The 17,622-nt window shown below is 35.6% G+C and overlaps 1 protein-coding gene across 15 annotated transcripts in view; it reads right to left on the reverse strand.

Moving 5' to 3' along the window:
• Positions 1–17,622, reverse strand: part of DMD (dystrophin) — a 2,249,390-nt gene that overhangs the window by 1,558,911 nt on the left and 672,857 nt on the right. The gene's annotated exons all lie outside the window — the stretch shown is intronic.

Genomic DNA, 17,622 nt, shown 5'->3' on the forward strand with positions numbered 1-17,622 from the left:
AGAGACATGAACAATAGACACATACTGTAGCAAGCCTGCATTCTAACATCCTCACAAATACATATGCAAATTCTCAAGTTGAGTTGAAATCCATACCAAATTAGCATTTTGTTAAAATTCTTCTGGGTTACTGTAAAGAATGAGTTAGTACATCATCTGTTTATGTTGAGTTTTTAAATACAATTCTACCTATAGGCAACTATTTCAGTTCATATTCATAATACTTTACATTTATATCATTGGAATTAGATTTACATAATGTTAAAGGAAATATATCTTCCACAAAGGCCTTGGGTAATGAAATACTCCTGAAAATTTACAAACCAGTTGACTTATTAGAAAGAAAATAGATGTGTATGTGTGGGTGGTTGGGGATAAAATATATGGAGAAATACCCAGTCCACACATTTGAAATTTCTAGCAGTATAATATCTTCTATAAACTAATCATTTGCTTCTAGAAGACAATGATTTAAATAGCAAATACATTATCTTAGGAGAAGTACAATATGAACTTTTTCTATCATATTTATTTATTTATTTTTGGATAGGCAGAGTAGACAGTGAGAGACAAAGGTCTTCCTTTTCCATTGGTTCACCGCCCAATGGCTGCTGCAGCCGGCGCACCGTGCTGATCCGAAGCCAGGAGCCAGGTGCTTCTCCTGGTCTCCCATGCAGGTGCAGGGCCCAAGGATTTGGGCCATCCTCCACTGCACTCCCGGGCCACAGCAGAGAGCTGGACTGGAAGAGGGGCAACCGGGATAGAATCCGGCGCCCCGACCGGGACTAGAACCCGGGGTGCCGGCGCCACAGGCAGAGGATTAGCCTATTGAGCTGCGGTGCCAGCCTTCTATCATATTTAATTAGCAGGATATTACAGGAAATTTCAAATAGTTGTCTTGGAATTTTTGATAGGATTCCAAGTAAAGAATAAGGGATACAAAACATGTGTAACTCCAAAGAGAAGACCCAGGCCACCCATGAAGGAATTTTGAAGAAGTGATCCCAAAAGTGGCCTGACAGCACTTACTCCATTATGGACTGGAGATATAACAAACTCTGCTGAGAAAGGATTCTTCTGTAGTGGCTGGAGAGCTATGCCTGGCCAGAATGTCTCCCACCTAACAGATCAGTCTGCACGGGGAAGTATTAACTCTAAACCATGATGTGTGTTTGCAAATTCAGATGCCACTGAATCAGTACTACCAAGTGACAGGAAAAACCTCTTGGGTTTCTGCTGCTTTAACCTTAGGTCAGTAATCAAGGATAAAGCTTGAGTAAATGAGAAAGTCTGCCTAAGTTATTTCTTTGGGTCTAGTGCACTCATGGTAGGCTGCTGAGCTTCAAATATCCTAAGGACTTCATTCAAGAGGGTTCCATGCTGAGATAAGGGAGACAGGCAAACTGTTTTATGGATTTAAACAGACCAAAAAAATTGGAGAAATGTCTGGAGAAGAACCTTCTGTGCACCCCACATATTGCTAAAAAGCACTGAGCCCTAACAACAGAATGTTTCAAAGGAATCAAAAGGAACTGTAGAATACCTAGAAGCTATTTAGGCAATTTCATGATTTCTCGTAGAAAAGCCCAGCCTTTATGGTTCTGTCCTAGTATGACTGCCTTGCATTTCCTGCCTCCCTTACTGTTGGATCTTAGTCCACTGAGCTGCCAGCACCACACTTAATTGTGTTCTTCTGATAAATGCTTCAGTTTTGAATATTTAACATTATAACATTTCCCCAACTGCTAAATTGTTTAACAAAGCATTTTTGTTAAGATTTTTGTGTGATCTTTTAATGAAATTGTATATTCATTTGCTGTTTATAGAGGATTGGCAGAAACAGACCATCCTGGTAAGTCAAAACCAAGTAATTCTAGAATCCCAAATAGAGCATAAGTGCTGAAGAGGGCTATTTGTATGGGATCTCTATAACTCCCTTGCAAAGGACAAGACAATCAAGTTTGTGTCAGATAAAATCCCACAATGTATACCTTCTTTCTAATACTATTAATAATTAATATCAATATAAGCATTCAGGAAAAAGTTACAAAAAGGTAGCCTTGGAGTTGTGCGTAGATAGAACCTGTTTTGTGGTTGCGCAAACTGAATATGAACAGGGTTCTGAAGTTAGATGGACCCCATATTTTTTAATCTGCTATTGCCTTCTTAAAATTTTTCATAATTTGATCTTGCAATTTTGGTTTCATAACTGAAGTTTAATAGGGCAAGGAGGTGTGCAAATCAGCAGAGGAAAAGATGCATAATCGGTATCTGCCTCATTTGTTTATAACATTTTCAGTTCTTCATAAACAGAATTCTTGTGAACACACTATACTTAGAAGTTTATTGAGATGCAATGACTGTTTGGAAGGAGGATCATGCCTATGACTGAATAAATGAGGGCTCAAGTAGCCCCAAAAGATCATGTTTTTTGACTTGACATGACCTTGATTCAAATGCAGAAAGACAACTATAAGAAAACACAAATGACCAAGAAACTCTAACATATCCTCCATGACTCATGCTACTTTCTTATATTAGCCAACTACTTTCACGGAATCTGATGATACTGAAAGAAAGGGAAAGATAGAACATCCCAGAGGTCCTCTTCATTTCTCTCCTTTCTTACTAATTAGTAAGCAGAATACTGATAGAATGTGAGCATATCAAGAAGTGAAAAAAAAAAATAGCTAATGAAGTGTGCATACCAGTAGAGAAGAAAGGTGCAGCAGTGTGTCTGCTCTATTTGCATATAATGTTTTCTACATTCAGGTTAGAATGAAATACATATATGTGCTAGCTGTGAGACACAAATTATATACTGCTAGTGACTCTGCCTGAGTTAAATAGTCTTATATTGCATTTACAACTGGAATTGCACAACATAACAATGAATGGTAAAATTAATACTGATACTTTACAATGTTCATTTTATTTATTCAATATGATATTGAACAGCAGATAAAAACACCATGGCAATTTGAGAGGGAGAGCCTATGTGATAAAGAGCTTTATATTTCAATAATTTTAATAGCACATTCTTTCCTTTTTTGAACAAGGGATTCTATGTTTCATTTTTCACAGAGCCCCACAAATTATGTAGCCAGTCCTGTGTGTAGGTGGAAAAAAGTGCAATCCAATCTTGGGCATTTTGCCTTCTCTGAGTTACAGGTGATGGGAAATGGAAGATTTGTTATGTGAAGTAAAATGTGGTGGTTAAATTCAGGAGCTTTATGGGTAAATAGTTAGTGTTTGATTCTTATTCTGATTTGAGGTCATGCCTTAGTTTCCTCATATATAAAATGGGAATGATAGTGTTTCCCTAAAACAATCACAGTATGAATTAGAATATAAATTGCTTGGCAAAATGCCTGACCTTGTGTAAGAACCCAGTAAATTATGTTATAGCTATAGCTATTATTATATTTCTGTATACATAAGAACCATTTTTGAAATATAATTTGCCGCAAAGTTACCTACATACGTCACTGTCCAGATTTCAGGAGCCAGGCAATTATTGAAGAAAAAAATGACCCCAAAACTAACAAGAACAAACATCAACGATTTAAAGCAACTCTTGAAATTTGAAGCATAATTTAGTTTCTCCTTAAGATCCCTTAAAAATAATTAACCATCTTGAGTTCAAATACGTTTCTCCAAATGATAAAGTGCAAAAACCACATTTATTCAAGTATGCAACATTAGATTTAACCAATGTACTGTTTGAATGAAAACATTAATTAATTTGTGATATACTGATATTTACAAGGGGTTAAATTCTAGGAGAAAACTGGATTATACTTAAGAACATTGTTAGTCCCAAATTCTGAGTATAAATGTTTTGCCTGAAGATATTCATAAAAAATACTTCTCAAATATAGGCTTTTGAAAGTTAAACATGAATAAGCTGTGTAAAATTATATGAATAGGGGCCAGCGCAGTGGCACACTAGGTTAATCCTCCACCTGCAGCGAGAGCATCCCATATGGGCACCGGGTTCTAGTCCCTGTTGCTCCTCTTCCAGTCCAGCTCTCTGCTGTGACCTGGGAAGGCAGTGGAGGATGACCCAAGTGCTTGGGCCCCTGCACCCGTATGGGAGACCAGGAGGAAGCACCTGGCTCCTGGCTTCGGATCTATGCTGCTCCGGCCATTGCGGCTATTTGAGGAGTGAACCAACAGAAGGAAGACCTTTCTCTCTGTCTCTCTTTCTCTCTGTAACTCTACCTGTCAAATAAATAAATAAAAATCTTTTAAAAAATTGTATGAATATCTGTTTTTATATTAATAAATTCTACCATATATGTATTCAAATACATATATATGATCAAAATTACCTTCTGAGCTCTTTTTAAATTGTAAATCATGACATATCATGATTTATAAAATCATTTTAGGGGATTTTGGCAGGGAATATTTCAAAATTAAAATAAAAATAGACGTCTATGTCACATTAAGGATTAACATTGTTTTCTGAACTTTGGTTTAATCTGTGTATACAGTGGGTGCAACTAACTGCAGGTAGAGAATATAAAGCACACTGTGTCTGCTCTGAACAGGGAAAGACTTTTTTCTTGTCATTATTCTGTAAATAATGCCATATAACAATTATTTGCATATAATTTACATTATAAGTAACCTAGAAATGATTTAACAAATACAGGAGTATGTGTACAGGTTATGTGCAAATGCTGTGCCACTGTATGATGGACTTCCACACTGCAGATTTTGGTAATCATAGGGGTCCTGGAACCAATACACTGTGTATACCGAGGGACAACTGCATATATGTGTGTATATATACTTCAAGGAAAAAAATCTGTACCTGCTCAGTTTGGACACAACATGTTTTTCAAACATTTTCTATCTGCAGTTAGTAGAATCCACGGCTATGGAACCCACAGATACAAAGGGCCAAATGTATGCTTACCTGAAACAACAGTTCAGAAAACTATACTGATCCTTAACAATACTATGTGTATTCTGGGTGAAGAACAAATTTTGTTTTTTCCCTAGTTTATGAAGCAAAATTGGAAATGGTTATAGAATTTCACACAAGCGAAATTAACAAAGGAAGGAATTCATCTGAAATCTACATTTGCACATTTTCAAGAGTACCCCTGGCATAAAATATACTTTTTAACGAAAACCATTTTTAATATAGAATTTGCAAATAAGTATATATAGTAAGGGTTATACATTCAGATTCAGCACCCCAGAGTAGATTTTCATCATCCTAGAATGGCTCATTGTACCTAAATGTGTGGCCAGGTCATACATGTAATGGGATCAATGCATATGTTCCAGGAAAGCTGATCTTTGCTTTTTAACAGAAATTCTATGCTTGGGGCTGCCATCGTGGTACAACAAGTAAGCCACCTCCTGCAATGCTGGCATCACATATGGGCTCCAGTTCAAGAGTCTGCTGCTCCACTTCCAATCCAGCTCCCTGCTATAGCACCTGAGAAGGAAGCAGAGGATGACCCAAATACTTGAGCCCCTGTACCCCATGTGGAAGTCCCAAATGGAGTTCCTGGCTCCTGGCTTCGTCTCAGCCCAGCCCTGGCCATTGAGCCCATTTGGGGAGGGAACCAGTGGATGAAAGACATCTCTCTCTCACTCTTTCTCTCAATTGCCTTTCAAGTAAATACATAAATCTTGAGAAAATAATCTATCTAATAAGATACATTTAAAAATGAAAAAAAATCTATGCTTAAGAACAGAAGATACCAATAATTTAGCAAACAGAGTTGCTTGTTACCAACTGGAACTATTTTTTCCCTATGTTTTGATTCTTTTTCAATTTTTGTCTTTATCACAGTAGTTTATGTTTCTCTGCAGTACACTGTACAAAGAATGTTTATCATGACAGGAGTAATGATTAATGTACAAAAGTACTTGTTGTCTTCAAAATTAACACTAAGATATATTAAACATTATCCATGCACTTCAGATGGTAGATTACTATCCTGCTGGGTGAGGAAATATTAGTTAATATTACCCATGTTCTTTGAAGATATTGCTCATGAATCAAAATGGAGGAATAGAGAGGGAATAGATAAAACGAGGAGGGAAGACAAACGACTGTTTATTTTTGTCCTGCAACGTCCAGGAAAACCTGTGGAAACTCATTGCTAGTGACAATTTCCAGTAATAGGATTTCTATTGATAGAAATTGCCCTAATAAAGTACCAAACAATGGTCTTAACTCCGTATATAAACACGTTTTTAAAACCCAGTTTACTGTCTGTCTTCTTGGGTAAGTTATTTATTTAACTTTCTTGTGTCTCAATTTCTCCATATATAAAACAAGGTAGATAAAAATATACATCAGCATTCCATATGGGCACCAGTTCCTGTCCCAGCTGCGTCACTTCCACTCCAACTCCCTACTAATGACCTGGGAAAGCAGCAGAAGTTGGCCTAAGTGCTTGGGCCCTTGCCACCTATGTGGGAGACCTGAGAAAAGCTCCTGGCTCCTGGTGTTGGCCTGACCCTGCCCCAGCCATTGCAGCCATCTGTGGAGTAAATCAGCAGATGGAAGAATATAGTCTCTCTCGCTCTCTCACTCTCTCGTTCTTTCAAATAAATAAATAAATCTTTAAATATATACAACCATAGGACTCTGAAAGATTCTATGAGATAATGCATATAAAATCCTACACACGTTTCAGTTTCCAAGAAATGATCTTCAGTGCCTGTATTTGGGGCCTAATGTTCATTGAAATGGCAAATGATTTTTATGAGGAAACAGTTGAATGAGCTGTGTGTATTTTTGGAAGCATGATTTTGGCAATTCAAATTGAGATAAGTCATCAAATGGCTACATATACATAGTGAAACCAGCAATTCAGCAAACCACAAAGCTCTTTAAAAAATAGCTGGGATGTTTCCAGAAGGCACAATCTATTACTGAGTAGTTTTATATCACTTATGAAGCTGACTATTTTGGCAGCTTCCTCAAATTCAACCTTAATATGAGATATGGATTTTAACCTGGATAATAACTGTTTTATTGTTCTTTAATGCATAAAAGCATCCAGAACATTTGAAAATTTTATTATTTTAGTTCATTTAAACATCCCATACTTCCTTTTTATAAGGTCTAAGTCAATGCATGGGTAGCAGAAATGTTCTGGTGTTTTCTATAATCTTTTTATCCCTCAGTGAGATTATTTCAGAGCTGAAGGATTATGGAAGGATAACCAAGTGGTCTTTTTACTAAATAACAGAAGTGCAGTTCAGACCGGGATTAGTATCTGGAAATACTCTTGCCACATTTGCACTGTGTTACCTCAGAGATATCACATGTAAACCATGGTATTATAAAAGTATGAAAAATGATTACAGAAGTGATTTATGAGAAATTAATCCACCATGTAACACTGTACATGACATTCAAAATAATGATACTGCTAAATATGTAATTTTTAATATTGCTTGTGCCTGGAAGTCAGTTCAATGTTAAACCCTAATGAGGGTTCAGGAAAAATTATGACCTGCTGTTATGGCAATTTTCAAACAACCATCACAACACCCACTACTACACATATAATAGCAACAACAGCTACCATTATTGATTGGGCACTTAGTGTCAGTCAATTTGCTAACCACTTAATGTACATTGTATTGTTTTTCACCACAACAAGTCAGGATCACAAAACTTATAGGATGATGAAATGGGACCTGAGAAATTAAATAACTTGCCAAAGGTCACAAAGGTGATTGGTGGTTCTGGGATTTAAAACCAAGGTGTTTATATTCCAAAATACTTGCCTTATAACAATTTTGTAAATCTCTCCTAATGAAGAAAATAAATCCAAAATTTAAAAAAATAGTACTTCTCTAGAATATTACAGTTTTACTTTTGAAAAGTTAAATAAGAACATATAGATTTTTCTCAACTTCTACAAATTAAGAGATAATGTGTCTGAAGCTACTCAGAAAATACCTGGAATTTATCATGTTAGTGAATCAGAAATCAAATGTAAATTCAAAAATTATGTTTGCAAGTGGTAGACACTAATTTCACACTGAATAAAGAGAGAACAATATTTGATGAAATATTGGCCAGTGAGATAGGATGTGTGTGAGTTCTTCCTCAGGTAAAAGGGATGTGTATGCTATTTTCCTTGTCACTTCCTCTTTCTCATGGACCACAATACATATATGTTGGTGGTGAGTTATCCTTGACATTGGGAATGAAGGCAGAGTCTTGGGCATCACACCAAAAGGCTAACGGAGTTTCTTTCTGACAGTATGCCCTCTTTATATTATTCTCTCAATGAAAGTTCCGGTTCATATTGCATCATCGTGTTTTAATCCATATACCTTTAGATATTATATTTAGCCTTTATACTCCAGGACAGGGGAGACAATAACTCTGCCCTGCCCCCTTGCCTAACAGAAAATATAATAATGCAAAAATAATCAATGTAAGGAAACTTCAAAAAGTTAATGGAAAAGAATGGATTAAAAGATAAATTGTAGGCAGGTGGTTAGTCTAGCAGTTGAGACACTGGTTAAGATGAGTGTGTTCTGTATCAGAGTACCTAGATCCCATACACGTCTCTGGATCCTGACTCCAGCTCCCTAGTAATGCAGCCCTGGGAAGCAGCAACACTGACAGGTATTGGGCTGCTTCCCACCTTAACTGAATTCCAGGCTTCAACCAGGGCCTTCACTGGCCACTGCAGGCATTTGTGAAGAGTGAACCAATGGATGGGATCTCTCTGGATTCCTCATTCTTGCTCACTCTCATTCTCATGCTGCCTCTCAAAATAAATTTTATAGAATTAAACTTCATTTTGATGCAAAAACTTTGAAACCCATGCATTGTTTATGTCCCTGTGTTCTACAAGGAAGGAGATCCTTTGTTCAAGGACTTCAGTGCCTACCATTTGTAAGTGCTAATAGTATTAAGCCCTGGGAAGATTCACGTAGAATTCATTATCAGCTATAAATTCTGTCCTGTGCCACAAAGAAATTAATACAAATTAATTAAATTAAATTTAAAGATCAATGGGTAGATTAAATTAATGGATTAATAAGATTCCTCTGCTTTGGTGAAAGTAGATTAGACATTTTATATAGATCATCAGTTGAAAGCAATGGGAAGTTCTCAGATTTATCACTGGCTCCTAATAGCTCTGATCACACTTCAAGGTTTATATCTCAGGGTCACATGAACAATTAGTATTTTTGATTTTAAGGTTTAAGGAGCTAAGACAAGTACATAAACTAATACTTCATTTAATAAAAATAAAGAAATGAAATATTTTCACAAGTTTCCATCTTTTGTTGTACACATTTCTCACATTTTCAAGCAAAAGACACAGAAGTTAGTGTGAGCTAAGAGCTAAGAGAGATCAATCAGTGCTGACTTGGGAAAGATACTAAAAAAAGTCTGAGGATACATGAACGGTCCTCCAAAAGTTCACAGAAAACGTGTATTATTAAAAAAGTAGGAATAGATTTCAAAAACTCTTGCACCAAAATGATCCTATCTTATAATTCAAATTTTCCTCAAACTTTTTGAATTACTCTTATATATTTATATATTATAAAATTAGACAATGGAAGCACATGCAGGAAAGCAAAATAAAAATCCAAGTGACAGAGACATAGAAAACAAATGTTCTAAAGTCACATATAGTGTTTTATGTTTGTACTATGCATTGAAAATCTCAATAACCATTTCATTTACAGTATTTTACCAGATTTGAAAATTTTCCATTCAAGATTTTTGTATAGATACATAATATGTAAAAACGGACACACTTATAAGAATATTATCAAATATTCATTTTAGGTTTTCTCTCCATAGCTTGAATTTCTTATAAAATTGACTTTCTTTCTTAACCATTGTGAATATAAAACTTTTCCCTTGAAAGGAAGGATCAAACGTTTTTGCTACTTTTGGAAATATCTGATAAACTGCATAGTATTTAAAAACAGTTTCCACCACAAAAATATTTAGCATATTTGGAATTCTTGTATTTTAATGAGAAAATGAATAACTATTTTCAACAACTTTGCTATTTAGATGCTGAGAATATTTTTAGGCCACAAAAATTATTTCCTACATACTCCCAGTTTACTGTAAAATATTGTAAGTATTCTACTACTTAAAATAGTACAATCTATAAGCACATTGAGCTGTTACATGTATTGCAATGTACTAAAACATCAAAGATGCCAACAAATAAAGAAGGGAAAGGCATATTATTAGACCCTATTAAGGATCTTTGGCTTTTCTTTTGGGACATTAAGTACCATACACTGGGGCCAGCGCTGTGGCACAGATGGTTAACACCCTGGCCTGAAGCACCGGCATTCCATATAGGCGCCAGTTCGAGACACGGCTGCTCCACTTTCGGATCCAGCTCTCTGCTATGGCCTGGGAAAGCAGTAGAAGATGGCCCAAGTTCTTGGGCCCCTGCACCTATGTGGGAGACACAGAAGAAGCTCCTGGTTCCTGGCTCCTGGTTCCTGGCTTTGGATCATCGCAGCTCCGGCTGTTGCGGCCAGTTGGGGAGAGAACCAGTGGATGGAAGACCTCTCTCTCCCTCCCTCTCTGCCTCTCCTCTCTCTGTGTAACTCTGACTTTCAAATAAATAATAAATCTTTAAAAAAAGAACAACGTACTATATGAAATGATCTGAAAACATGTATATCAAAATTTGTAAAATTTGTTTCATTATTTCTTAAAGAAAATAAGATTATGAAAATATTGCAACATATTCTTTTAGAACACTAGTTGATCATCTTGTGTATCCCTTGTGTGAATATCCCTGATTTTGTAGACTATGTTCTAATCTATAATACTTTCTTCATCCTCTAAACTCCTATAGGGATTATAATCAAAGACATATAAAGCATTGCATGTCTATTATTTGTAAGGTGTGCTATAAATACTGCACTGAATTATCCAATTTAACTTCAAAACATGAGAGCAGATACTGCCTAATTTTATAGTAAAAAGATCTGATCATATTGGTTAGAAACTTGCCCAAGGTCATAGAAGTAATAAAAAGCTGATATGGGAATTGACCTATCTGTCTCACAGAAGCCTGTAATACTAACTGTCAGAAGTTTTATAATGAATCAAGAATAAGAAACACTTTACATAGATAACAGTCAGCACATAAACTATGGCTACTATAAAATATGGAGTAACAACATAACTGAGATGATATCTAATCATACATAGGACATACAACAAAACATGCTTATTGATATATTTCAGTTTGTTATATTTTGTAAACTAGGAAGAGACAGAAAAAAGAAATAGTTTTCTTTATTTACATAGTGAGATAATCACTATTATGCTTAAAAATAAAGTTGCTATATTTTCAAAATACCCACTACTGTAATGTTACCATATTCATGATTTGTGTTATCCTTAAAAATTTCCCACAAAATCACAACTTATCCTATTTTTTAACTTTTTAATATATTGGTTTTATTTCATAGTTCACAGAGTAGAAGGAAACATATTATGGTCATGTCCATAAATTAAAACAATAAATTAATTTCCAGTATTAAATTATGAGAACCATTAAAATCTTAACTTGTAGATAATTTAAAATCATGCAAATTGACCAAAAAGGCCATATATGTGTTGGTTGGTGGAAGCTATAAATCAGGAAAGCAAATTAATTTAAAGTAGAAGAGAGATAGTTACATTTAGAATGCCCTGAGAAATGCTGGGACCCAGCACAATCTGACCTGTGATGCTTTTCACATGCTCAGATTGTGCCTAGGTACACACATGACATTGGTTTTATTTATTTTATTTATAGAAGGATTGTGATTATCTTATAACTTTTGAAAAAGATTTATTTATTTATTTGGAAGTCAGAGCAAGAGAGAGAGAGAGAGATCAATCTAATCCACTGGTTCACTCCCCAAATGGCTGCAATGGCCACGACAGAGCCAGACTGAAGCCAAGGGTCAGGAGCTTTTTCCAGGTCTCCCATGTGGGTGAAGTGGACCAAAGACTGGAGCCATCCTCTGCTGCCTTCCCAGGCACATTAGCAGGGAGCTGGATTGGAAATGGAGCAGCCAGGATTGGAACTGGCTCCCATATGGGATGTTGGCACTGCAGATTACGGTTTAAGACACTATACCATGATGCCAGCCCTATAAACTTTTATAATTGTTTTAACACCAGTTGTTCCATATACTTGGCCAATATTGCTTATTTTTCTCACTTCCCTAAAAGAACCATAAACTGTCAATTATTATGGGAGTAGTTTATCAGAGCACAGATTATCTGGAGGTCTTATTTCTCTTCCATTTGGCCTTTTCACAGCTCATTAGCACGTCAACAAGAAAGTTAAGGCTAAGGAAGGAAAGGCTGCTGAAATTCTTAATAAATTGCTCCTTGTCAGCTGCATATCGAACAAGCCATTTAGAGATGCTAGAAAAATTAAACAAAATGGGATACACAAAGATATTGAACATATATGATTTAAATTTGCTTTGACAGTTTTTTTCTCAATGTATTGTCTGTAATATTGACTGAATTGATCCAAGGTTTTGCCATCCTACAGGATCCAAAGTCCTTTTTCTTTAGAGTATTATAAGCCATCTTTAAAGATATCACTTGCAAGTTAGCAATATATAACACTCATTGCCAATACATTGACCATTTTTCAAAATGAAGACAAGAAATTGAAAACCAGATTTCCAAAGGAAGATTGATGATGACTGAACAGTATTTCTTAGTGGGAGAAAAGAGGATTCACTGTGAATGGAGTCAAAACGTCCTGTTTGGTTTTAGGCTTGACTGTGCAATTGATACGATAAGTACAAGGATATATCTCCTCATTTTGGAAATAACTCAGAAGATTAAGTCTATTTTATTACCTATTTATCAGAGGCAATAAATCCTTAAACATGGACATCATAATGTCCTACATCCATTATCATTTTGCTTTAAGTATGTAAGGATTTTCATAAGCAATTGATAAACCTGTCTTCATCTAGCTCATCTAGTGGCAATCAAATTAATGATATGAGAAATTTAAATAGTTAATTTTTGTCACAAAATTGTTTTAATTGTAGGTTTGCCAGGCAGAAGAGCAATTAGCATAATAGACTTTATACATTCAATACATCACACCTTTATTTAATTTGTAGAACGGGGTTCTAAAACCATATGAAATTCTGGTGCTGACAAATTTATTAAATTATTAATTAGTAAAAATCACATATTTATTCAACCAATATTTACTAAGCAACTAAAAAGGGCCAGGCATTCTCTAGCAATGGTAACACAATCACATACAGAAAAGAAAAAAAATCCATGCTCTTATGGAATTAATTATATCTAGGAGGTATACTAAACATAACAAGCACATTTGAAGGTGGTAAGTATTATGGAGAAACATAAAGCAAGGAGGAGGAATAGGGAGTGCTAGAGGCAGGGAGATTGCAAATTTAATTAGGATGGTCAGGGAAAATATCATTGAGTGGGTATCAGTTGAGAAGGAGGCTCGAAGCTGTGAAAGAGAGAACCATGTAAATATACTGAGGGAGGATATGTTTTAGGCAGAGACAAGAAGGCCAGTATGCTTACAGTGGTATGGAGAGGGTAACAATAGTGGAAGTGGAATCTGGAGAAGAGATGCATGGAGAGATACAGGCAATTGTATGGGTGGGTTGCATGTTATTCTGGGAGAGTGAGAATACATTAGAGGATTTTCAACAAAATAATATGATCTGCATTACATTTTAACTTGACAATTTGGCAGAAAAAATGGATTAAGGGAAGCCAACATCCAAAACATATAGAGCAGTTTAAAAGGCAACTTTAATAATTTCAGACCAGACAAGATGGTGGTGGCAGTCAAAGTAGTAAGAAGTGATCAAATTGTGGATACAGACCTGGTCAAGTAAGATCTGGCATAATTTTCTAATCAACAACACGGAGCGTGAGAAAGAGGGAGAATGCATTTGATTCCAAAGTGTTTGGCTGAGGCAACTAGAAGGATATAGCTGCCAATTACTGATAGAGGAAGGACTGTTGATGAAGCCGGACTTGAATTGAACAAGAGGAGGGAGAACACAGTTGTGAAGCTATGTTTGGGGTTTAGTGGAAAGTACTGAGCTGGGGTAAACATTTGTGTGGCATCAACCTACAAGTAGTATTTGATGTTATGAGGCTAGATGAGATCATTGGGAAATGAATATGACATAAGAACTGAATACCATTTATTGTAACGTTAGAAATTTAGGGTGATAAGAAGGAATCGAAAATTGGGGTCAAAATAGCTGCCATTGAAGGCAGAAGGAAAACAAATAACGTGTGATGATTTATAAATTAAAAAGGAGAGAGTAAATGTATGACTGAAATGCTCCTGAATTTATTCAGAAAGATTATTTAGCTTAGATAGCACATATAAAAAATTTCAAACTCTGGCCAGATCATTATAAAACCTTAAAGAATACTAGTTAAATATTAAGATGACAAATTGTGTGCCATTTAGCAATCCAACCAACACATATCATTTTAATGTTTGTCATATTTTCAGCAGAATACATTTGGCAATTGATTGTCACACATATGCTATCAAACATACTTCAAACAGGTAGTTCAAAGAATGAATAATAAGGCTTTGGAATCAAAATATCTGCATTCAAATTCCTTTCTGTATCGCTGAAACTTAGTATTCTTATCTGAAAAGGGGGATAGTAAGAAAATATACTTCTAGAGAAATCAAATGTGTTACATACATATATATATACTAATATATATATATATAAGAAGCAATGTCTTACACATTCAATCAATAATTTTAAAATAACTACATATAATGCATTCATGCCTCATCAACTAAATGTAAATCATTCTATTAGATAACACTGGCTATAGTGAAGAACAAAACACCTGATCATAAAGAAATGAAAATCCTAGGAAGTAGATATACAGGTAAGCAAACAACCTATCATCTGTGGTCTCCTAGGGACATGAACAAGAAGGAATGGAAGCACAGAAATGAGCAACACAGGCTGGCACTGTGGCACAGTGAGATAAGCTGCCACCTGTGATGCCAGCATCGCATATGAGGGCCAGTTCAAGCTTCTGATGCTCCACTTCTGATTCAGCTCCTTGCTAATACAGCAGAAGATGGCCTGAATAATGAGTCCCTGTTACCCATGTGGGAGAACCTGTTGGAGTTCCAAGCTCCTAGCTTTAGCTTAGCCCAGCCCTGGCTATTGTGGGCATTTAGGGAATTAACTAGCAGATGGAAGATTCTCTTCTCTTTCTCTCTTTCTCTCTTTCTCTTTCTCTCTCTCTTTCTCTCTCTCTGTCTATCTCTGTCTCTCTCTGTGTGTCTCTCTCTCTTTCTCTCTCTCTTTCTCTCTCTCTCTCTCCCTCCCTCCATCCCTCCCTCCATCTCTCTAAATCTGCCTTTCAAATAAACAAATAAATAGATCTTAAGAAAAAGAAATTGGCAATCAAACATATCAAACAAGTAGGAATTATAATTTCTTTCTTTTTTAAAAAAATCAGGAATGACATCTCCAAACAAATAATATTTGAGAAAATCTAGTAAGATGAATAGAAAATGACCAGACAGGGAAAGAAAAGATGGAATGTTGAGGATAGTTATCAGGCAGAAGAAAAATTTGTAGAAAGACAAACAAGTATGTGAAACAACACTGAGGGAAAATGTGTGTGCCCTTGTTCGTAGTAGAGGGAGTCAGATGAATACTTTGGAAGTCAGCATAGCTACAGAACATAATTTGTTTTTTAGTACTGGAAGAACTGAGGCTAAGGTAGTGTCATAATATACATTATCAATTCTATATGCTTGGTAAAAGTATTTTGTTTTTATAATATGTATTTAGGTGCTTATATTTTATACATTTTATATTACATACAGAGGAATCTTCTAAAAACACATAATATTCAAACTAGCATGACTTCTTGTCCCTACAATACTGAAACCAAGCAAAAACCACCTAGTTGCTTGCTCTAAGAAATACATGCACTTAGAAGAAAAGATGGTGAACCATCTAAACCATTTACTTTATCAAGAATAATTGTTTTCTCACTCCAATACCATTCTTACCGTTAACCCAAAGTTATTACATCAAAATTTTGCCCAATCTCAATTGAAACCCATTTGTAAAACTTGGACTAATACTCTCCCCACCAAGCTCTAAATCCCTATAAATTACCCTTTGGTAATTTTCTCACATTGACACACTACCAAAACCCTGTCACATTATGTTTTCTTGTATCGCAGTTTGTCACTTAGCATTGATCTACCAATGTTTATTTCGTGATGTTATGAGGGAGCTAACAGCTGACTTGTGAAAATAGTGATTACATTCATACTTGTATTTGGGAAAGGTTTCCCTAAGACACAGTTTGGAGAATGCTCTGTGGAAGAGTAATGGCTGCAAGACTAAGCAGGAGACCAGTGAATCAGCATAGGACACCTGGCTCCTGACACCTGGCAGTCACACAGCAGTTGTCCAAAGAATGAATCCATGAGGTGGGGCCCGACAGAAGAGTAGAAATGGGAGCAGAGGGGAGATGATAGACTTAAAACATGTTTCCTTTTAGAATATATTCTACTTGGTGACTCTAAATTATGAAGAGAAGCAGAAAGAGGAATTGAAAATGATTTCTAGGGTTGGGGCTTAGACAATGGGTAAATGGAAGAAGAACAAAACCCACAAAAGTAAAGAAAGGTTTTGTGGGGTTGAGTGAGTGAAAGAATTAAGAATTAAGTTTCACTTAAAATATATTTGAAATGACTTTACTACAAAAATCCATTGTCATGCTTACTGCTGTGGGATACAGAAAAGATTTGGAGGATTAAGAAATGCATTAAGCAACAGCAACAAGCAAACACAAATGTCACATTTGATCAAAATGTCATTGGATTTTAAGTGCTATCCTATTTCAATGCGGAAATATGAGTGTAGGGACATTATTCTCTTCTAATAATGTGCTAAATATTAGAGTTTACTTTTATTGAAAGCACAAAATGTAAATACTGAAGGTGATTATTATTTCTGTGATAGAAAGAGTGAACCAAGGGTATCAGTCTTCCACACTTATCTATTTGACTGGATTTGCTATACCTTTGCCTAAATGTATTCACCTTTCCTGAACTTGGTTATTTTTTCCTGGCATTTTCCAATGAAGTCACATAATAGTAAATATATCTCCAACTCAATGAGCTATTTATTTATAAGCATACTTTAATGGCATATTTTCATCAGAGTAAGTATAACTTGAAGCATTTCAGATTGTTGGCCTTATTGGTGCTTGCTATCAAAATCATGTTTCAATATTTAATTGTTAAACATCTACAATGCATATGCTCATGTATTCCTTTACATATCAACTTTATCTACTGTGAGTTAATGATATTTTCCTTTACCTAAGGATTAGGAACGTACATACTAGCTATCAGAACTCATAATATTTACAAGCATTTTTCTAAATAGGAAATCCTGTTGCATTATGTAACCATAGGAAATCAGGTTTTTCAGTGGACTTGTTTCTAGAGTTGGCTTAAAGGTTCAGATTGCCCCTCTGCATTATTCACACAGAGTTGTAGAAGGTGCTAAAACAGCCAGTGCCGTGGCTCAATA

Source organism: Oryctolagus cuniculus, chromosome X (assembly GCF_051225735.1).
Source record: "Oryctolagus cuniculus isolate XC-2025 breed Fujian yellow rabbit chromosome X, ASM5122573v1, whole genome shotgun sequence".
Taxonomy (NCBI): Eukaryota; Metazoa; Chordata; class Mammalia; order Lagomorpha; family Leporidae; genus Oryctolagus; species Oryctolagus cuniculus.